The sequence below is a fragment of the Ovis canadensis genome, chromosome 10 (assembly GCF_042477335.2).
Source record: "Ovis canadensis isolate MfBH-ARS-UI-01 breed Bighorn chromosome 10, ARS-UI_OviCan_v2, whole genome shotgun sequence".
Classification (NCBI taxonomy): domain Eukaryota; kingdom Metazoa; phylum Chordata; class Mammalia; order Artiodactyla; family Bovidae; genus Ovis; species Ovis canadensis.
The window spans coordinates 34,414,456-34,438,452 of NC_091254.1; the positions used below are offsets into that span (position 1 = coordinate 34,414,456).

Consider the following 23,997-nt stretch of genomic DNA (forward strand, 5'->3'; position numbering starts at 1 on the left):
GCTGGGTCTTCCAAACAAGACTTCATTTGAAATCTGCTCATTAAAAACAAATTGAAAGCCAATGACTCGGTGAAAGGCTGTTGGTTAATGAGACAAAAACTTTGTCTGAAAAGATCGTTTATATTCTTTCATATTTGTTTGTTTGAGGAGTCATTTAGTAAACACTTGAATGTGCTGGGTAAGGAGAAGACACAAAGATAACTAATATACAAGTAGGTCCTGCTCCCACTTTCTGCCCACGAGGCAGACAGAGCTGGACAGGCAGAGAGCCTGCATGAATTAAGTGATAAGCAAGGGGCTTCCCTGGTGGCTCAGATGGTAAAAAATTTGCCTATAATGCAGGAGACCTGGGTTTAATTCCTGGGTCAGGAAGGTCTCCTGGAGAAGGAAATGGTAACCCATTCCAGTATTCTCGCCTGGAAAATCCCACGGACAGAGGAGTCTAGCAGGCTACAGTCCATGGGGTCGCAAAGAGTCAGACACGACTGAGCGACTAACACACAAACTGTAAGCAAAGGGTTACCAGGGCCTTCAAATTTGTCTGGAATTTGATGGAAAGGTCAAATTGGAAGGGTCTGGAAAGGCTTCATTTTAGTAGTTTGGGGGAAGTGACAGGTGAGCTCTGTGGCTGGACATGCATGCTGCCTCTGAATGTTTCAAGAGAGAGAGGTGCCTTGTCCCCTCCAAGATACACTTGGGGATGCTCCCCTCTGTAGAAGGGGTAAGGCAGGCAATGTGTGGGGAAAAGAGGGGAAAAGCTGAACTCAGGCAGTGGGACCCCAGGTGTGAGCAGGGGAGCCAAAGCTATGCCTTTGGCAGAGCCTAGCTCAGAATCTGCCCCTAAAAAGGTGAAAGTGCATTCGGACCCTGATTGAACCCGGGGTAGGAAGGCAGGGCAGGACTCTTTCGAAAGAGTTGAGTTAGTGACTGTTTCCTAGAACTGTTCTGACTTAGCCTTTCTGCTTCTGTTTCCCCTTTCTACTTGAACAACCATTTCTTACATGCTTGTGCTCACAGGAATAGTCTTCTGTGGGTAGAAATCTGAATACATCTTCAGAGGGTATACTGATCAGATGAGGATACTCAGCAGTGTGAATGAACACAGGCCCACCTAGTTCCTTTGAGGGATTTCATTTTCATACAGCTGCAAAACTGCATGTCTAGTATATCTTTGGAGCCCAGGGTGCCTTGTGGAGCATGGATGCATAATAAACGTTTGTACCATGGAATGAAAGAAGCCAAACGGGGCATAGCTTCATAATTAAATTTACAGATGAAACCTGATAGAGATAGGATCTGGGAACACCAGTGACAATTGAGAAACTGCCCCAAAGGGATGGAGGGGAAAGGGACTAGCTGCGTGGGCAGGAAATAACAACTGGACGTTTGACCTTGAACAATGGAAGGGTAATTCACCTAGGGTGACATAATTGAAAACACAGATATTCAGCCTAGAAAAGGCACATTGAAATCTAAAACGTTGATAAGGGCTTGGGGAGGCTAAGTAGCCAATTGGATTGCAGATTAAATAAGGACAGGGCTGCACAAACTGAACTCCAGTGAGGGGTTCTGCCAGACTTGTAGCCCTGCCTGGCTCTACTGTGGACACTGTGGCTCGTGCGGGCAATAGAAAGCCCAGGAAAACATAAAATAGGAACACAGGGCTCCCAAGATCAGTGTCATAAATACACATAAGAAAGTGGATGAGAGATAATAGTATCTGGAAGCCATTGGCTGGTGAAGGCCTGAGTTCGCCAGATTATGCGTTTGGCTGGAATAAAGTGGGGGACGGCACCTTGTCCTCTTTTTGTTTGTTTTAATATTTATTTGCTCATTTGGCTGCAGTGGGTTTCAGTTGCACCATACAGGATCATTCATTGAGGCTCAAGGGCTCGGTGGTTGAGCTCTCAGTTTCAGTAGCTGTGGCACACGGGCATAGTTGCTCTGCACCATGTGGGAATGTTAGTTCCCCAGCCAGGGATCGAACCTGCATCTCCTCCTACATTGGAAGGCGGATTCTTAAGCACTGGACCACCAGGGAAGTCCCTGTCCTATTTGAAAGATGTGTTGGAAGGAGGTGGGGCAGGAGGAGGCTTCAGAGAGAAGGCTGGGAACTGAAAAAGGTGAAAAGAAAATTGGTCAGGAAAGGCTCGCCTCAGCATTGAGCACAGAATGAAGTGCATGGTGGTGCCCAGTCACAGTTATTAAATGGATTCGAGTTAAGAGTAACTAACCCCCACTCCCTGGGGTAAATAATACGGGGGCTCTTCAGCGGGGTGTAGGCTCACTAGTCATCCTGGAATTCTCAGGTGGTCCCTAGCTGGCACACTGCCTACTTTATTTAAGGAGTGTCAGTGTCCAAGACTTTGGCTTTGGGCATGAATTAACTTTTTAGAGTTGTGTGTCTTTTCATTAAGTCTCATAAAAGTAGCCACATTAAAAATTTTTTTTTCTTTTTGTAGGAAGCAAGAGTATGGAGATTAAATAGCATATTTGGGCCCGTTTAAATTGCCTACATGTCAAAACGATCTGAGAACCAACACTTCAGCAAAGTGTCAGTGATGCAGTGTAGAGGCGATTTAGTATCTGTTATCTTCCCAGTTATGCAGACACAGAGGACCGTTGGATTTGTATCCCCTCCTGTTGCCACTCACTTTGGTGATTGACTTCAGTGGATTCTAGTTCCGTAAATGCCTTTGCAGCTGGCCCCTTCCTGCCCTCTACAGCACTGACCTACATGCCCTGCAAAGGGGCTGGGACTTCGTCCTGCTCTCCCCATCTCCTCTTGCATGGCCCCCACCCCCTAAAACTGGGCTTCAACTGGGTCACTCCCCTTCTCAAAAATCATCAATGACTTCTCATTGCTTTTATTCCTCAGTATTCTCAAATCCTGGTCTGCTATTCCAGGCTCACCTCACTTGCCCCTCTAGCCTCTGTAGCTTCCTCATCAATCTACCTCCGGTACCCAAGATAACCCCTCCTTCCCCAGGCAGATCCTAGGCTTTTCCCAAGGATTTCTTTTCTCCAGGCTTCCTTCTCTCCAGCAGATCTTCCTGCCCCACCTGCTCCTTCCCTCTCCCTTATCCTCAGTTCAGTTCAGTCGCTCAGTCGTGTCCGACTCTTTGCGACCCCATGAACCGCAGCACACCAGGCCTCCCTGTCCATCACCAACTCCCAGAGTCCACCCAAACCCATGTCCATTGAGTCGGTGATGCAATCCAACCATTTCATCCTCTGTCGTCCCCTTCTCCTCCTGCCCCCAATCTTTCCCAGCATTAGGGTCTTTTCAAATGAGTCAGCTCTTTGCATCAGGTGGCCATTGGAGTTTCAGCTTCAAAATCAGCTCTTCCAATGAGCATCCAGGACTGATCTCCTTTAGGATGGACTGGTTGGATCTCCTTGCAGTCCAAAGAACTCTCAAGAGTCTTCTCCAACACCACAGTTCAAAAGCATCAATTCTTCTGCGTTCCGCTTTCTTTATAGTCCAACTCTCACATCCATACATGACCACTGGAAAAACCATAACCTTGACTAGATGGACCTTTGTTGGCAAAGTAATGTCTCTGCTTTTTAATAGGCTGTCTAGGTTGGTCATAACTTTCCATCCAAGGAGTAAGCATCTTTTAATTTCATGGCTGCAGTCACCATCTGCAGTGATTTCGGAGCCCCCCAAAATAAAGTCTGACACTGTTTCCACTGTTTCCCCATCTATTTCCCATGAAGTGATGGGACCAGATGCCATGATCTTCGTTTTCTGAATGTTGAGCTTTAAGCCAACTTTTTCACTCTCCTCTTTCACTTTCATCAAGAGGCTTTTTAGTTCCTCTTCACTTTCTGCCATAAGGATGGTGTCATATGCATATCTGAGGTTATTGATATTTCTCCCAGCAATCTTGATTCCAGCTTGTGTTTCTTCCAGTCCAGCGTTTCTCATGATGTGCTCTGCATAGAAGTTAAATAAGCAGTGTGACAATATACAGCCTTGATGTACTCCTTTTCCTATTTGGAACCAGTCTGTTGTTCCATGTCCAGCTCTAACTGTTGCTTCTGGCCCTGCATAGAGGTTTCTCAAGAGGCAGGTCAGGTGGTCTGGTATTCCCATCTCTTTCAGAATTTTCCACAGTTTATTGTGATCCAAACAGTCAAAGGCTTTGGCATAGTCAATAAAGCAGAAGTAGATATCTTTCTGGAACTCTCTTGCTTTTTTGATGATCCAGCAGATGTTGGCAATTTGATTTCTGGTTCCTCTGCCTTTTCTAAATCCAGCTTGAACATCTGGAAGTTCACAGTTCAAGTATTGCTGAAGCCTGGCTTGGAGAATTTTGAGCATTACTTTACTAGTGTGTGAGATGAGTGCAATTGTGTGGTAGTTTGAGCATTCTTTGGCATTGCCTTTCTTAGAGACTGGAATGAAAAATGACCTTTTTCCAGTCCTGTGGCCACTGCTGAGTTTTCCAAATATGCTGGCATATTGAGTGCAGCACTTTCACAGCATCATCTTCCAGGATTTGAGATAGCTCCACTAAAATTCCATCACCTCCACTAGCTTTGTTTGTAGTGATGCTTCCTAAGGCCCACTTGACTTCACATTCTAGGATATCTGGCTCTAGGTGCGTGATCACACCATCGTCATTATCTGGGTCATGAAGATCTTTTTTGTACAGTTCTGTGTATTCTTGCCTCCTCTTCTTAATATCTTCTGCTTCTGTTAGGTCCCTACCATTTCTGTCCTTTATTGAGCCAATCTTTCCATGAAATGTTCCCTTGATATCTCTAATTTTCTTGAAGAGATCTCTAGTCTTTCCCATTCTATTGTTTTCCTCTATTTTTTTGCATTGATTGCTGAGGAAGGCTTTGTTATCTCTCCTTGCTGTTCTTTGGAATTCTGCATTCTAATGGGTATATCTTTCCTTTTCTCCTTTGCTTTTCACTTCCCTTCTTTTCACAGCTATTTGTAAGGCCTCCTCAGACAGCCATTTTGCTTTTTTGCATTTCTTTTTCTTGGGGATGGTCTTGATTCCTGTCTCTTGTACAATGTCATGAACCTCCGTCCATAGTTCACCAGGCACTCTATCAGATCTAATCCCTTAAATCTATTTTTCACTTCTACTGTATAGTCATAAGTGATTTGATTTAGGTCATACCTGAATGGTCTAGTGGTTTTCCCCACTTTCTTCAATTTCAGTCTGACTTTGGCAATAAGGAGTTCATGATCTGAGCCACAGTCCACTCCTGGTCTTATTTTTGCTGACTGTATAGAGCTTCTCCATCTTTGGCTGCAAAGAATATAATCAATCTGATTTTGGTGTCAACCATCTGGTGATGTCGATGTGTAGAGTCTTCTCTTGTGTTGTTGGAAGAGGGTGTTTGCTATGACCAGTGCGTTCTCTTGGCAGAACTCTATTAGCCTTTGCCCTGCTTCATTCTGTACTCCAAGGCCAAATTTGCCTGTTACTCCAGGTGTTTTTTGACTTCCTACTTTTGCATTCCAGTCCCCTATAATGAAAAGGACATCTTTTGGGGGTGTTAGTTCTAGAAGGTCTTGTAGGTCTTCACAGAACTGTTCAACTTCAGCTTCTTCAGTGTTATTGGTTGGGGGCATAGACTTGGATTACCGTGATATTGAATGGTTTACCTTGGAAACGAACAGAGATCATTCTGTCGTTTTTGAGACTGCATCCAAGTACTGCATTTCAGACTCTTTTGTTGACCATGATGGCTACTCCATTTCTTCTAAGGGATACCTGTCTGCCGTAGTAGATATAATGGTCATCTGAGTTAAATTCACCCATTCCAGTCCATTTTAGTTCGCTGATTCCTAGAATGTCAATGTTCACTCTTGCCATCTCCTGTTTGACCACTTCCAGTTTGCCTTGATTCATGGACCTAACATTCCAGGTTCCTATGCAGTATTGCTCTTTACAGCATCGAACCTTGCCTCTATCACCAGTCCCATCCACAACTGGGTGTTGCTTTAGCTTTGGCTCCATCCCTTCATTCTTTCTGGAGTTATTTCTCCACTGATCTCCAGTAGCTTACTGGGCACCTACCGACCTGGGGAGTTCATCTTTCAGTGTCCTATCTTTTTTGCCTTTTCATACTGTTCATGGGGTTCTAAAGGCAAGAATACTGAAGTGGTTTGCCATTCCCTTCTCCAGTGGACCACATTCTGTCAGACCTCTCCACCATGACCCTCCTGTCTTGGGTGGCCGCACATGGCATGGCTTAGTTTCATTGAGTTAGACAAGGCTGTGGGCCGTGTGATCTGATTGGCTAGTTGTCTGTGATTGTCGTTTCAGTCTGTCTGCCCTCTGATACCCTCTCGCAACACCTCCTGTCTTACTTGGGTTTCTCTTACCTTGAATGTGGGGTATCTCTTCACGGCTGCTCCAGCAAAGCACAGCCGCTGCTCCTTACCTTGGACATGGTGTAGCTCCTCTCGGCCGTGGTTTTGCGTCATCGCAGCCGCCACCGCCACCGCGCTTGCGGTTCAGTTCAGTTTAGTCGAAAAGAGGCAGACACGACTTAATGACTGAACTGAACTGTTTAGTCATTAAGTCGTGTCTGCCTCTTTTTAAACCCATGGACTGCAGCACGTCAGGCTTTCCTGTCCTTCACCATCTCGTGAAGTGTGCTCAAACTCATGTCCACTGAGTCAGTGATGCCATCCAACCATCTCATCCTCTGTAGACCCCTTCTTCTCCTGCCTTCAGTCTTTCCTAGCATCAGTGTATTTTCCAACGAGTACGTTCTTCACATCAGGTGGCCGAAGTATTGGAGCTTCAGCTTCAGCTTCACTCCTTCCAGTGAATATTCTGGGTTGATTTCCTTTAGGATTGACTGGTTTGACCTCATTCCTTCAAGGCGCAGTCTAGACACACAAGTCTCCCTACTTCCTCCAGCTGGAGTCTCTCTCCCTCTTTTGGGCCCCCATGACACTTGAACTTTACCTGATCCTCTCATGGGAGCTAGATGGCTCAGAGTCACTGTGTTGCTGTGTTAAGACATGCTTTAGAGTTCAAAACCTGGCTCTGTCTCTTACTAACCAGGTAACTTCTCTGAGTTTGAGCTTTCCTCTCTATGAAATGTGTGTGACATGCTTGGCAAGGTGGTTGGGATGATCAGCAAGAATGCACGGCATAAGGTGGAGGGATCAATAAATGACAGGTATTGTTACTACATACTCCTCCTCCCCCTTCTGGTTCAGCTGATAAAGAATCCGCCTGCAATGCAGGAGACCTGGGTTCAATCCCTGGATTGGGAAGATCGCCTGGAGAAGGGAAAGGCTACCCACTCCGGTATTGTGGCCTGGAGAATTTCATGGACTGGATAGAGTATGGGGTCGCAAAGAGTTGGACACTACTGAGCGACTTTCACTTTCAGCTAACCTAAAAGTGAAATATGTTAGGTTATTGCATTTATACATATTCATGTTTCATCTGTTGTTTTTTTTTTTTTTTTGGAAACTTTTTCTTTTGTATGGTGTACAGCTGGTTAATGGGGCTTCCCAGGTGGAGAGGTAGTAAGGAGCCCGCCTCTCAATGCCGGAGACGTAAGAAACGTGGGTTCGAACCCTGGCTTGGGAGGATCCTCTGGAGGAGGGCATGGCAACCCATTCAAGTATTCTTGCCTAGAGAATCCCATGGATAGAGGAGCCTGGTGGGGACTACAGTCCATAGGGTCGCAAACAGTCGGACACGACTGAAGCGACTTAGCACACAGGCATGCACAGCCAGTTAACATTGTTGTGATGGTTTCAGGGGAAGCAAAGGGGCTCAGAGAATCCATTCTCCTCCAAACTCCCCTGCCATCCAAGCAGCCATGCAGCATTGAGCAGGAGTTCCACATGCTATACAGTAGGTCCTTGTTGTCTGTTTTAAATGTAGCAGTGTGTACATGTCCATCCCGAACTCCCTATCCCTTTCCCCCATCCCTCACCCTTGATAACCATACATTCATTCTCTAAGTCTGTGAGTCTGTTTCTGTTTTGTAAGTTCATTTATATCATTTCTTTTTAGATTCCACGTATAAAGGACATCATGTAATATTTCTCTTTGTCTTAAGCCTTATTCTGAGAGCTTCCTTGAGGCCAAACTCTTGACTAACTCATCTTTGTACCTTCTGCAGTACCTAGCACAGTCACTTCCCATCAACCAGGTCCTCGAAGGGTGCTTGATGATAGCCTCAATGACCGAATAAACAGAAATATAATCAATGGTACTACACAGAATGCTCTCTTGAGGCAATCATCTTGTCATTTGACTCAGTCTGACCTTTGCAGTTAAACTAAAAGTGACTGCAAATTGCAAGCATTTACAGGCATGATGGCGGAAAGCGCAAAGCATGCTGATGAACAGGTTGTAACCTGGGGGATTGCCCACTTGGGTTATACAGTGAACTAATTGACTTCCATGCCTTATTTCCTCCCTTTATTTGACTAATCCACATCCACCCAGCAGCCAACACATGGAACAGAGCCCTGGAAATGCAGGCAGTTTTCCTTCTTTGGGTCCCCTGGGAATTTCACTACCACAACCATTATTAACTGGCTGGAAACAATTTAGCATCTGGCTCCCAAGAGGTAGAAATGTATAGAATAAGGAAAGGGGTGAAAGTACATCCCATCCTGTCGTTTAAACAATATTCTGGCTCAGAAAGGAACAAATCTAAACTATGTTTCCAAGAAAATGTGACTGTGGTCATTTTTCTTAAAAGAGCTCAGTGTTTCTGGTCCTTTGATAACAGAGACTGGCTCTAAAGGAGAGAGGTCATTTCACAGAACAAGGTCAGTCTGGAAGAATTTTGAGAGACGTTGCTCAGATGATAAAGAATCTGCCTGCCAGTGCAGGAGACCTGGGCTTGATCCCTCGGTCAGGAAGATCCCCTGGAGAAGGAATGGCTACCCACTCCAGTATCCTTGACTGGAGACTTCCATGGACAGAGGAGTCCAGTGGGCTACAGTCTGTGGGGTCACAAAGAGTCTGACAAGACTAAGCGAGGGACTTTTTTTTTTTTTTAATTCTCTACTCTTTTTCTCCTCACCTCCTCCCCTTAGCAGGCACCTTCATGCCCTTCTGGTGCCACCCTGGGAGCTTTTCCTGTTTTCTCCTCTTGGCCACGCATGCCCTGGGTGAGGCCCTGAGCTCTTTCCCTGGGGCTGGATCCTGTAGTCTGACTCCTCCTACTTCTCTATCTTACTTTCACCCTCTTTTGCTCCCAAAGTGCTCATCTGTTACCTGTCTCATGAAATATACATGATTTCTTTTAATTTTTGTGTGTGTATGCAGGCTTTCTGTGTGAAGTAAGCTTTCAAATTCATTGGGTAAATACTTAGGAGCACATTGGTAGGTTACATGGTAAGACTGTGTTCGCCTTTGTGAGAAGCTGCCAAACTGTTTGCTGAAGTAGTTAACAACATTTTGCATTACCCCCAGTAATGAATGAAAGTTTCTGTGGCTCAGTATTCTCACCAACAATTGGTATGGTCAGTTGTTTGGATTTTAGTCATTCTGATGTGAGTGGTAGCTTGTTTTAAATTGCAGTTACCTAAAGACAAATGATGTTAGGTCTTTTCATATCATTGTTTACTCTCTGTTGTCTGCTTTCGTGAAGCATCTGTTTCAGATCTTTGGCTCATTTTAAAATTGGGCATTTTGTCTTCTTATTGTTGAGTTTTAAGAGTTCTTTGGGTATTTTGGATATAAGTCCTTTATCAGTCTATGGCTTAACTTTTGATTTTCCTAACAGTGTCTTTTACAGAGCAAAAGATTTTAAATTCAATAAGTCTAACATATCCATGTTTCATTTCATGATTCATGTTTTTGGTGTTATATGCAAAAACTCAACACCAAATCCAAGGCCATGCAGATTTGCTCCGGTTTTATTTTAGAAATGTAAAAGTTTTGTATTATGAGCATATCTTCTCATTTAAAAAACAAAAGGTTTTTATTTTACATTTAGGTACTTGATCAATTTTAAGTTCTGTCTTGTGTAGAGTATGAGGCCTGTGTCTTGTTTTATTTATTTTTTGTTTGGTTGGTTTTTGCAAATGGTTTTTTATCAAAGAGTGCTCCTCGTGGTGAAAAGATTTGGGTCCCGTCTGATCTTCCTTCATTCAGTGTCAGTCTTGGGACCCAGAGATGAATCTATCCATCATTTTCTTTCAAGTAATCTTCCCCTGCGTGCATGTATGCTAAGTCGCTTCAGTCATGTTCAACTCTTTGTGACCCTATGGACTGTAGCCCGCCAGGCTCCTCTGTCCATGGGATTCTCCAGGCAAGAATACTGGAGTGAGTTGCCATTCCCTTCTCTGGGGGATCTTCCCAACCCAGGGATTGAACCTGGGTCTCCCCCATTGCAGGCGGATTCTTTACCATCTAAACCACCAGGGAAGCCCTTTTAAAATAAGACAAAAAGATAAAGCAAGGTTGGGGTGGGAGATAGTTTAAATAAAAATAATAAAATACTAAATAAGGAGAGCAGAAAGTCAGGAATCCACCTGAAACAAGGGTAGTCAACACCATCAGAAAAAGGATTACTGAAGTAAGGAAAACAGAAAAACCAAAAAACCACTGACAATATGGAAGTGCATCCTTCTAGAGGAAAATTCCTTCTTCAAAGGAAACCTAAGCTCTGCTACCCTCTAACAATTTTCCTTAAATGAAAAAGTGAAATTGGTGCCCCAGAAAGATGCAATATATGACATCTAACATGAATTACTTTCTTTAGTACCATGGTTCGCTTGTCTGGATCTACTCATTCTTTACTTGCTGAGAGCAAAATTATGCCAGTTTTGGTTTCTTAGGTCACATGGGTCCATATTTACAATAGGCCCCAAATTGTTGTTCTTGGAAGCATTTGGTAGAAACTTGGTGTTTGAGGTTGTGGTTCTTGTGGCAGAATCAAGGGAGGGAAGATAGTCCTCCAAGTTCATATTTTATTTTTAAAAGAATCATGTTGGGATCTTACAGATCAGCATTGTTTACCTTCTGTTTTTTTGATGAAGAACCTGAGATTCAGGGAGGCTATGCTGTTTTCCAAGGTTTGATTTTACACCTCTCTGTATATATTCAGGAAATTACGGCAGCAGCTTTAAATGTTGGTCTAAAGTAACCAAAAACATTGTGTGAATGAATGTCCCTGAATCCATGTGTGGTAACATGGGTATAAAAGTGTATTCCAACTAAAATTAATTGTATGCTATACCCAGAGAAAAATAGACTGAAAGGAAAGACTCTCTGGAAGATGCAATTATAGGAAATTATTATTTTTCTTCATTCTCTTCTCTGTTTTCCAACTTTCCTATAGTTATTGTGTATTACTTTTAAAATCAGAAAATAAGCACTAGCAACTTACTGCAATGTATTTTATGAAGGAATAAAATTGTACATAAATAGTATCCACCCAAAATGGCAGAAGCCAACCAAGGGAGGCTGTGTGCATACATGCTTAGTCACTCAGTTGTGTCCAACTCTTTGCAACCCCATGGACTGTAGCCCGCCAGGTTCCTCTATTCATGGAATTTTCCAGGCAAGGGTACTGGAGTGAGTTGCTATTCCCTTCTCCAGGGGATCTTTCTGACTCAGGGATCGAACCCCGGTCTCCTGCATTGCAGGTGAATTCTTTTACCATCTGAGCTACCAGGGAAGCCCCCAAAGGAGTCTGTGGAAAATCAGTAAAAGCCAACATCTCCCAGGAGAACAGACACAGACTGTTTACAGTATCCATCTGTAGATGTTCAGGTCTAATAGAAGAGGGTTTCAACCAGGAGTCTGAGCTACTTGCATATATGGCAAAGACAGAAATTTCTAGATCCAAAGAATGAAAGGCCAGGGAGGGGAGACCCCAGAGGATGAGGATGGTACCGTAAGATGCCTCCCTGTGAAAATAAGGGTGCTAAGAGCTGCAAGACTTCTGCCTGTGCAGGTGCAGAGCTGGCCCCAATCCTGCACCCTTGGGTGCTCACATCTGATTGAGTGTGAACAATAAGGTGTTACTGGATAAAATTCACATTCTGTGCTGGAAATTGGTATTAGCTCTCCTTCTTTCATAGCAAAGCCAGTCTGCCTTGGTTTCATGCCCAAAGGCACACAGTTGGGAGAAAGTAGAAGACTCCGAACTGTTAGCTCCACTCCCTTTCATCACTGCATGCTCCCTCTCTTTTATTAATAAGTCATTCAATTTACTCTGCACAGGTTTTGTGCCTAAAAGCAAATTCTAAATTCTTATTTGCCAAGTTTAGTCTTAAGTATAGGTAGGGTAGGATTAGGTGGTGTAATAAAAGCCCAGAAAGTCCATTAATCCAAAAATCTCTTTTTCATGTGGGAACCTAAATGCCTGAGAATTTATCTTAGGAAATAACTCATTCCTTCGGGCTAAAATTCTGGGTTTCATTGAGTTCTTTGTGTTAAGGCCATATGGCAGAAGAGGTGGAGGTGGTGGTTTAGTCGCTTCAGTTGTGTCCGACTCTTTGCAACCCCAGGGACTGTAGCTCACCAGACTCCTCTGTCCATGGGATTTCCCAGGCAAGAATACTGGAGTGGGTTGCCATGCCCTTCTCCAGAGGATCTTCCCGACCCAGGAACTGAACTGGCATCTGCCGTGTTTCCTGCGTGGCAGGCGGATTCTTTACTGCTGAGCCACCTGGGAACCCACAGAGGTACCACACAAGTAATAAGAGTCACGGGGTCTCATCTGGGCCATTATGAGCTATCCAGCTAGTAGTTCAAACTCTTTGGGTTTCTGTTTTGTCACCAATAAAAGCTCTTAAATACCTCTTAGTCATCAGACTGTTCCCCAGATTTGTCGTCCAGCATGACTACTACAGAGGAAGCTGCTTTGGAGCTTTTAAAGAAGGAAGATAAAGAAGAGAGCTCGGGTGCATGGGCCACACTTCATGGTGTTCAGACTCGGGGGGATGGAGAGGGCAGCCCTGGGAGCTGGGGATCCAGAAGAGCCGGAAGGGCCCCCATGGAAATGCAGATCAGACTATATTTGTGTTGCCCTTCTCATGAGGACAACAAAACTCTTTCTGGTCCTCCCCTTACCATAGCACACAGTGCTTAGTCAGCAAACTATTCCTTTTGCCTGGAGCAGTTCTCTCCGTTAGAGAATGTTAAATCTATTAGGGCGTCTCACATCAATTATACCTAGGGCCTGACTCCAGGATTAGAGGAACATGTGGACCTGCATAAGCCCCAGAAGTGAAGGCAGTGTTGTTGGGATTCTTCTCCTCTGTCTGAGAACACCCCTGATTGACTTCTTGAAAGGACCTGTTGTTCTTTAGTCCAGCCCTTTCTTCAGTCACTCAGTTCAGTTGCTCAGTCATGTCTGACTTTTTGCAACCCCATGGACTGCAGCACGCTGGGCTTCCTTGTCCATCACCAACTCCTGGAGCTTGCTCAAACTCATGTCCATCAAGTCGGTGATGCCATCCAACTGTCTCATCCTCTGTTATCCCCTTCTCCTCCCGCCTTCAATCTTTCCCAGCATCAGGGTTTTTTCTAAGGAGTCAGTTCTTTGCATCAGGTAGCCAAAGTACTGGAATTTCAGCTTCAGCATCAGTCCTTCCAATGAATATTCAGGACTGATTTCCTTTAGGATGGACTGGTTTGATCTTGTAGTCCAAGGGACTCTCAAGAGTCTTCTCCAACACCACAGTTCAAAAGCATCAATTCTTCAGTGCTCAGCTTTCTTTAGAGTCCAGCTCTCACATCCAGACATGACTACTTTCTAACCTAATCCATAGGGAGCGTCTATGCTCACTGCTACAGACTGATTCATACCCTTAGTGCCTGCGGTGCATCACAGTCACTGGGTTTCTTTCACTGGGTTCCCATCCTGTGGTGGGATGGGAATAAATTTGCCAGTAGCTTGAAGGGGCAGAATGAACAGCAGCCAGACCTGAGATGATGGAGAAGCTGGATAATTACCCTTCAAGTCAATGAGCTGCCTGACTTAACTGGAATGTTGTATGCCGTCATTGTGAAAGTTTTCACCCAGAACATCAGAACCTCCCAAGAAACACATGATAATCAATTAGAGGTTTAAGCCAGTTCAGTTCAGTCACTCAGTCGTGTCTGACTCTTTGCGACCCCATGAATCGCAGCATGCCAGGCCTCCCTGTCCATCACCAACTCCCGGAGTTCACTCAGACTCACGTCCATCCAGTCAGTGATGCCATCCAGCCATCTCATCCTCTGTTGTCCCCTCTTCCTCCTGCCCCCAATCCCTCCCAGCATCAGAGTCTTTTCCAGTGAGTCAACTCTTTGCATGAGGTGGCCAAAGTCCTGGAGTTTCAGCCTTAGCATCAGTTCTTCTAAAGAACACCCAGGGCTGATCTCCTTTAGAATGGACTGGATGGATCTCCTTGCAGTCCAAGGGACTCTCAACAGTCTTCTCCAACACCACAGTTCAAAAGCATCAATTCTTCGGCACTCAGCTTTCTTCACAGTTCAACTTCTCACATCCATACATGACCACAGGAAAAACCATAGCCTTGACTAGATGGACCTTTGTTGGCATAGTAATGTCTCTGCTTTTGAACATGCTGTCTAGGTTGGTCATCGCTTTTCTTCCAAGGAGTAAGCGTCTTTTAATTTCATGGCTGCAGTCACCATGTGCAGTGATTTAGGAGCCCAGAAAAATAAAGTCTGACACTGTTTCCACTGTTTCCCCATCTATTTCCCATGAAGTGATGGGACCAGATGCCATGATCTTCGTTTTCTGAATGTTGAGCTTTAAGCCAACTTTTTCACTCTCCTCTTTCACTTTCATCAAGAGGCTTTTTAGTTCCTCTTCACTTTCTGCCATAAGGATGGTGTCATATGCACATCTGAGGTTATTGATATTTCTCCCAGCAATCTTGATTCCAGCTTGTGCTTCTTCAGCCCAGTGTTTCTCATGATGTACTCTGCATAGACGTTAAATAAGCAGGGTGACAATATACAGCCTTGATGTACTCCTTTTCCTAGTTGGAACCAGTCTGTTGTTCCATGTCCAGTTCTAACTGTTGCTTCCTGACCTGCATAGAGGTTTCTCAAGAGGTTTAAGCCAAGGGAGGCCTATTTCCTTCCTGCTAGAGCTAGAGTTTTATATTTATAGAAAGTACTCTAGAATGTGTGCCTTTCTTAAACAGTTTAATTCCCTGAGTCCTAAGAAGGGGAGAAACAAACAAAAGCCCCTGCCATTTAAAAGAGAGACCCAGATGCTGTTTGATGTGACAGGCGATGACACTAACAGTGAGTGCTTCTTTGGTTATAGTGTGGCCAATAGGGCTGTTGATTAATATTTCTCTTCTCCTGGTGATTTTCTGTTAATCTTTATTAAAGGAAACTTCCACCTTTTGTGATCAGCTTTCTAAAACTTGAAAGTTCAGACTTGATATACATTTTAAAATTCATCAAATCACAAGGAAAGATTATGCATTTAGCATTTTACATTTTCTTAAGTGTTTGTTGTAAAGCTTTTGGATGATTACAAAAAAATTGTCTTTAGTATAGCTTCATCGATATATGTATATCTCACATTTGGATTTTAATTGTATGTAGTTTTGTAAACAACTTTTAGTGGCTCAGACTGTAACGAATCTGCCTGCAATGCAAGAGACCCAGGTTTGATCCCTAGGTCAGGAAGATCTCCTGGAGGAGAGCATGGCAACCCATTCCAGTATTCTTTCCTGGAGAATCCCATGGACAGAGGAACGTGGAGGGCTACAGTCCATGGAATCACAAAGATTTGGGCATGATTGAGTGACTTTCATGAAATACAATAACTTTCTTACAAAATATAGTATATGACAAGCATTGCTTTTTTTCAATAGATATTCTTCTAAGGGATTTTATAGCTGTGCAATCTTTTATTATATAACTATAGCATAATGTATTTAACCATTTATTTAATCTAACCCCCATGGGACTGTCTTCATTTTTTCACTATTATAAATGAAGCCGCAATAACTATCTCTGCATGTATTTCTTTTTCTCTGGTTCAAAAGAGTAATTTGAGGTTACCTCAAACCATAGATTTTACTAGACACGTAGATATGAACAGATTTTCCAGTGGTATTTGCCAACTGCCATCTTCTCTTATATATTTCCTAAAATGTTCACTGCTTGCCAGGAAGCTCCACCGTGATTCTCTCTGGATATCTTGGCAAATTAAGATTGGAGGCCAACTGTGCTGGTACCGTAGACGCTGCAGCAAAAGCATGAGGAAGGGAGGATATGAGCCAACCTTTGTATTTCAAATAGCAGCAGCAGCTCCTTCAAGTTCTGCCTGTAACTGAGATTCTTATCTTACCCTATCAAAGAGTTGAGCCAACCATAACTAATGCAAGACATTTTAATTATTAGCATTGGGTTATATGGAGTGCTTGTGTTCTTTATTTCTCTTACCATCTTATCAATCTCTACTTTTGCAACTGGTCCCAAATGGTGTCTCCAAACCTCTGGCATTTTGCGTTGCATGGGTGAAATGGAAATGAAGATGATATCAGCAGTGATGGAATGGAATGAACTTTTCATCCAGCTGAAAAATCACCCTGAGCTACTGAAATATAACAGCATACATCATAGTCAAGTTGTCAAAGGGGGATATTTCACAGCTATGACCTCACAGCTATAAAACATAAGCCATGTAATGTGTAAGGAAACCCAAGACAACCTTCCCAGATTTTTTTTAACTAATAAGATTACCATATGGAAAATAACTTTAACCAGTTATAATAATCTAATTTTAAAAATGCTTGGAAATTGTATAGACTTTTCCATTTTCAAGGGCTGAAATTTCGTATTCATTACCTGTGGCAGCACAAAGTCATTTGTTCTCTCCACATCTCGTGCTCAGCCCAAGAGGGTCCAGGTTAGAGACCGAGTCTTTTTGCACTTTCAGTGTTTGAGGTGCATCCCTGCCTGCCTTCTCCTCCATTGCTAACTGGACCCCAGCAGCAGGTGGGATCCACTGAGTTAACTCCCAGCCGACCGTAGAGCATTGCCAGCAGCTGTCAAAATCAGTCTAGGGCAGGCTTTAACACAAACTATCCTTTTGACCTTTCCCCACACAGAACTCACATCCAACTGGAACAATTCTTCAAGGACTTTTGATGGCAGCTCTGTGTGTTTCTAAGGTTACTTTAGAAATCCCATTGTTTCCTTTTATTGAAGTGTCTTTGTTTCTTTTCAGAGTAAATTTGACATTTTTTTTTCTTCTTTGCCTCTCAGCTTTCTTATTTATGATTAAGAAGGCTTATGGAAAAACCAACAGTGCTAAAGTCATTTGATGATTTACGAAAACACTCTCCAGTCGTTATCAGCACTCCCACTACTATTGGATGGGTACTTTCTTCCCCATTGTGGGAAAGCACAAGCTGGTTTAGGTGGCCACTAGTGAGGAGGAAAAGGGTGAACATCATCTGGAAATTGTTGTACAAGGAATGTCAAAGCTTCAGTGAAATTTTCAATGAGCAGGTGTTTTTCCATTTCAGGTATTACGACATAGACGTTGCACCTGATGCGAAGAGCTGACTCACTGGAAAAGACCCTGATGCTGGGAAAAACTGAAGGCAGGAGGAGAAGGGAGCAACAGAAGATGAGATGGTTGGATGGCATCACCGACCCAGTGGACATGAGTCTGAGTAAACTCTGGGAGATAGTGAAAGACAGAGAAGCCTGGTGTGCTGCAGTCCATGGGGTCACAAAGAGCTGCACACAACTGAGCGACTGAAAAACAACATTGACGTTTTCTGGAGATGTGTGTTCCTGAAGGGTAAATTATCCCTGTTTCAAACCTTGTGAAGACGCCAACATCCACACCAAAGTTTACATAAGTGTCCAAAGGGTGTACACTGCATGATCACACTTAACTCCTACGTCCAGTCTTCACTGTATCTTGTTTTCTGTTCTGTCCCATAGTTGTTGCTTAGTCTCTGCCTTTGCCATTGGCTCCAGTATAAAAAGCATCCTTTCCCATGATTTCCTCCAAACACAAAAACCCACTTAGGAACATTATGTAAGACTTTCCTGAATGTTTGGGGAACTGGAGGGGATTTATATTGCAACAATGACTGGCATTCCTGATGATAAAAATCCCTTGGCTCCTTTACCTCTCCTTTTAATTTTTCTCTTTGCTCATTTGCTGAGAATGACTGCTGCCCACCAACATCTCCCATCTTCTTACTTAAGGTCACTGGCCTCCCTTCAGTTCTTCCACAAAGGACACTGGGCCAGCTGTATCACTTGACCCATTCTAAGATTTCACTGAAGCTTTGACATGTTTAAACAACTATTTCTAGATAATATTCAACCTTGTTCCCATGCACTCGCTAGAGAAAAGCAGGGAACAGTGCTCTATTCTCAATCAAGAGACACACTTCATGAGAGTCAGCACTGAAGACCTATTACGTATTTAATCCATGAATCTTGCTTTACTTTCTGGAATTTTTGTCTCAGTCCCCCACAGTTTGTTCTTCTATTAGTTCAATCCCTCATAGATAATAATTTCTCAAAATTGAGCCAAAATCCCTTTCCAGATTAGTAGACACGAGTATCCTCAGTAGACATATTGGAGACCGAGCTGGATACACTGGTGCAGAGTAAATCACCACTCAGTTCCCAGTGGGGATCTCATCAGTTCAGCGACAAAATGATTGATGGAGTCAGACAGGAAAATGTGCATTTTTGCTGTCCAGCAAAATAATATATAAAAATACATCACTTTTTAATGGACATAGGGGAGGTGAACAATTCTATCTGCTTAACATATGAAAGTGGCAAACTCTTACTTGGTAATCACTAAGTTATTGCTTTCAAAAATGATCTGTTGGCTTGTGATTGCCACCAAATTGAAAAGGAACGAAGACAAGACTTGTGAGCTATAGCTGGAGTTGGGGAAGAGCAGAAAGGAGGAGTAAACTGAAATGGCTGGAGATGAATGTCTCACCTCTCGGAAAACCCAGCAGTGCTATTGAGCGTCCCCGTAATTATTGCTAACACCTACTGAGTTCTTCCTATGGGCTCCACATGCAGTGTCTCATTTAATCTCAAACCAGCCCATTAGGGAGGCTCTATATTTGTCTGTCAGAGAGAGGTTAAGTAGCTGGTATTCAAATTCACCCAGTCAGTCAGGGCAGAATCTGACTCCACTGCTGGTGCCCTTGACCTTCACATTATATTGCTTCCCTAAAAGGCCCAGGAGAGAATTTTCTCTCCCCACATAAAGGTGTATAAGAATTCCAATGACTGTGACCAGTAGGATACCTTTTGTGGGCCCCAGAACATTGTCTTGCCTTACAGAGGATACACGTAGAAGTGCTGTGAGAAAAGATGAAGCATTAGACAGCTATTACTGTACTTATCCCTATGCTTGTCATTTTAGTGATAATAAATGCTGCTTTATCTTGACACTCTTTGCATTCCTATTAGGTAGGCAAAGAAGTTATTATTCAACGCAGTTTACAGATGATGAGAATGAACATTCCAGAAGCCTTTGCATCTTGAAAAGAAAGGAGGTTTGGTGTCGTCAGAGCTTTATTTAGGTGCTGGCTGCACTGTTAACTGGCTGCGGTGCCTCAGGAAAGTCTTGGGCCTTTTTTCGCAGGTACAGAGGAGTGTTCGTGTCTCCCTCTAAGGCTATGGTGAGGGGCAGAGAGAATGAGCTTCAGGCGCCAGCCCCAGTTTCAGGTGGTGTTCTCTGTGCCCCAAGGTGCGGTGTTGCCTTTCTCTCGGGTTTGAGGGAAAATGAGCTCCCTAACTTCCAACCGCGATGGCTTCCAACAGGTTAGAATCAGGAGTCAGTAATCATTTCCTCACCTGTCCCTTGCAGACAGGATGACAAATTTCCCAGTTCAGTGATCCACCCAGTTACCACACATCCATTCAGGAGAGAGGAGAGGAGAAAACCTGGAGAGGAGGGAGGGAATACTTCTCCAACCAGGCTGATGGAAAAAACTAAGATAAGACACGTGAAGACCCTGAGCATGGGACCTAGAATAAATCAAGTGCTTAATGAATATCTATTCCTTTCCTTTCTGTTTTTCTCACTAAAATCTAAAATCTAGGGCCCTCTGTTGACTTCAGTAAGCATCACGTGAATCAAACACATTTGCTTTCAATGTGAACAGACCATTCATGCATCTGTGAAAGGTTTAGCAAAATCCTCCCCACAAATCAGGTAACGAGCTGTGTACCATGACTCTCTAAGAATATCCCAGCCTTTTCTCAAAAACATTGCTGTAAGAAGTGCCATTGTATTACAGTCCCCCACATTAAAAAAAAAAAAAAAGTTTATATATTTTTCTGCCCTGAGTCCCATCCACTCTTTTTTTTCCTCCTGGATTAATTTAAAGCAAATCCTAGATGCTTATATATTCCACTTATAAATAGTTCATAATGAATTACTTACAGATAAGGACTTTAAAAAGATAACTACAATACCATCAGAGAAGGCAATGGCATCCCACTCCAGTACTCTTGCCTGGAAAATCCCAAGGATGGAGGAGCCTGGTAGGCTGCAGTCCATGGGGTTGCTAAGAGTCGGATACGACTGAGCGACTTCCCTTTCACTTTTCACTTTCATGCACTGGAGAAGGAAATGGCAACCCACTCCAGTGTTCTTGCCTGGGGAGTCCCAGGGACGGGGGAGCCTGGTGGGCTGCCATCTATGGGGTCACACAGAGTTGGACATGAATGAAGTGACTTAGCAGCAGCAGCAGCAGCACAATACCATATCTCACCAAGAAAATTAATAATAATCCCTTACTAGGGCTTCCTAGGTGGTTCAGTGGGTAAAGAACCTGCCTGCTGTGAAGGAGACACAAGTTCCAGTCCTGGGTTGGGAAGATCCCCTAGAGGAGGGCATGGCAACCCACTCCAGTATTCCTGCCTGGAGAATCCCATGAACGGAGGAGCCTTGCAGGCTAAAGTCCACAGGGTCACAAGGAGTCAGACACAACTGAAGCAACTGTAATAATCTAATACCCATCTATTTTCCAGTTTTCTCACTTGTCTCAGAAATGTCTTCTTAGAGTTGACTTGCTCGGGTTACATTCGTTCCTTTTAAATTTCCTTTGTCTTCTTAGCGTTGACTTGCTTGGATTACATTCTTTCCTTTTAAATTTCATTTCTCGTGTTCTTTCTCTCCTTCCCTATTCTAGAAACCACTTAGAGAGAAGATCTTTCAAAAATACATATGGGACAGTGAAACAAATTAATTCCACAATAAGTGAGAAAATATGGCAAAAGGGTGAATACAAGTAGAAAAGACAGATGGCGCCAAGACTGGGTGAGGATGTAGAACACTTGCTGTGAAGCTGCATGAGCCTCCCATTTCCTTTTGCGTTTTCTAGCAGACATTATAAAGAAGACACATGCACATTTGTGGGACTCAGAGTTGATAGCTCACAATAAAATTGCTTAGGACAAGCAAGAGTTGAGAGGCATCTTTCTGTGGAACCAGACAAAGGAACATTGAGTAATCAGAAAAAGCATGTTCTCCATAGACCTCCACGTTCCCCTGAAATACAAGAGCAATGAGTTTCATGAGGATTTTTTAAAATCACATCCTGGGTATTCTAATGGTACATTCGAGAATCAGCTCCTTTAGAGCATAAACATTTCTTGGAGTTCAGTCATGACCGTGTCCAGATCCCTGTAACAGCTGCCTCGCTGATCTTTCCTAGAGCAGCTCCTCATCTCACCCAGCCGCCTCACTGGTGTGAAGGCCCTACAGGCTGGCCTTCCTAAGGGACCACTTTCAGCCTTTTGCTCCCTTGCTCAGGGCTCTGCAGTTTTCCCCTATTGCCCCCTGCATGTTTCAAGTTTCTCTACTGCAGTGATGCTTCTCAACTTACTCTGCTGGTGCTGAGTGAGGAGAGAATCTGAAGAAAGAAGGTTTGCTTAAGAGTTTCAAAAGCGTCAGAGAGACAGAGGAAGAGAGCCTAGAGAGGCCCATGGATTTGGTCACTGGTTGTTGAGGGAGTGAGCTTGAAGAGAACATTTTCTGAAAAATGGCCAAGGCAAGACAATACCTAAATTCAGGACCACAGTGTTTAGCAGTTAAACCCTCTTGGCTTGTTTTGTGTAGGCTCTGCCTTTGTGAGCCTAGTGGCTGGATTCCAGTCCCAGACACGTCGTTGCTTTGGACAAGTGACCTAATCTGGCGCTACCTCTGTTTTCTCATCTGTGAACTGAGCATAATGCAATGTCCATCAACAGAGGAATGGATAAAGAAGACGTGGTACATGTATGCAATGGAATACTACTCAGCCATAAAAAGGAACAAACGTGGGTCATTTGTAGTGATATGGGTGAACGTAGAGTCTGTCACACAGAGTGAAGTAAGTCAGAAAGAGAAAAGCATCTATTAATGCATATATATGGAATCTAAAAAATGGTACTGATGAACCTATTTGTAGGAATAGAGATGCAGATGTAGAGGATAGGTGTGTGGACGCAGGGAGGGAAGGAGAAGGTGGGACATACATACGCCACCACATGTAAAATAGCTAGCTAGTGGGAAGCTGCGGTGTAGCCCAGGGAGCTCAACTCTGTGCTCTGTGATGACCTAGAGAGGTGGGATGGGGGAGTCAGAGGAAGGCTCAAGAGGGAGGAGATATGTGTATACTTACAGTTGATTCATTTTGTAGTACAGCAGAAACTAATACAACATTGCAAAGCAATTATGCTGCAATTTGAAAAAAAAAAAGAGAGAATTTGCAAACTCAAAGAAAGAGTAGAACCTCTCTAGAGCATACTTACAGAGAGACTGCGTGAGCCACACAGAGGAAGCGGTAGATACCATGCCCCCAGGCTGAGTGCCTTGCCTCTACCTAACACAGCAAGTCTTAATGTTTATTACAGTGTGCATCCCTTATATTTTCAAGAATATAGCAAGAGGAACAATTGTTAAGGTTAGTTCTTTCAATTAAAAACTATATTAAATAGTTACCAGGGTTTGAGGGGAGGAGAATGGGGAGGTTGGTGTTTAATGGGTTCAGTTGCGTTTCTGGATGATGGAAAGTTCTGGAGATGAATAGTGGCAGTGACTACACAATAATGTGAACGTACTTCATACCACTGGATTATACATTCAAAACGAGTGAGACTGGTGAAGGCTATGTGTATTTTATCACAATAAAAATACCATAGATAATATAGGAAAAGAAAGAATACAATTTAACTAACTCAGTAGAAAATGCTTGAGGATGCATAAGCAGTTATTCAATTGTAAACTTTAAAAAGCTTAGTGACTCACTGACTCTCCAAGAAGTGATTTATTTGGTCAGTGATATTCAGCAATAAGGAGCTCTTTCTTGTCACATGCCTTGTTTTGAGGTCTATAAAGAAGTATAATAAAAACCCCAGGTCATACCACCAGATGGGCCCTCTGATACTGTTGTAAGATGTGGAAATGGCACTGGTTTGAACATATTGGAGATTTTCAAACTTTATTGTCTGTAACTCTATTTGCATTCAGCCATGACCCATGTTTCCATGAGATCATCTTTCATCAGATCATATTATTTGTGAAATCTAATTTTCAAAGAAACAGATCCAAAGCCATTCTCTGGCCACATCAAGGTGTTCAGTGGGATGGCAGAGTCAAGGCGTCTGGTCCCACTTTTCTTTTTGAAATCCACTGAGCACAACTAAAATAGTTCTTGAAAGTTAGAAAGGAAAATATACATGAAACTTGAAAACGGCCCAACTCCTGATTAACGCAGTCGGTTTGGGTTTGGTTTAGAGCAGAGGCTGAAAGGAAAGACAGGACTCTCAGAGTTCAGGTAACACAGAGCCTGCCTGAAGTGGGCCAAGAATTCTAAGAAGAGAAACCATTGGTTTCCATGAAGGGTGAGATCTGTGTCTACGAAGGTGAATTTGGAGGTGTCCCCAAGTCACATGAGAGGACTCGTCAGGGCTTAAAGAGGAAGTGAAGAAACATGCTATCTTTGCTAAAAGGCAGCATTGGAGAGTGGGCGATGGTATTGCAGCTGACGGGAGATGA

At 43.5% G+C, this 23,997-nt stretch overlaps 1 protein-coding gene across 1 annotated transcript in view; it reads left to right on the forward strand.

The window, feature by feature from the left end:
• Positions 1-19,397, forward strand: part of LOC138446509 (uncharacterized) — a 412,831-nt gene extending 393,434 nt beyond the window's left edge. Inside the window, exon 9 of the mRNA XM_069601425.1 lies at positions 17,483-19,397. The gene's annotated coding sequence lies outside the window, so the exon portion shown is untranslated. The remainder of the gene's footprint in view (positions 1-17,482) is intronic.
• Positions 19,398-23,997: the final 4,600 nt, after the last annotated feature.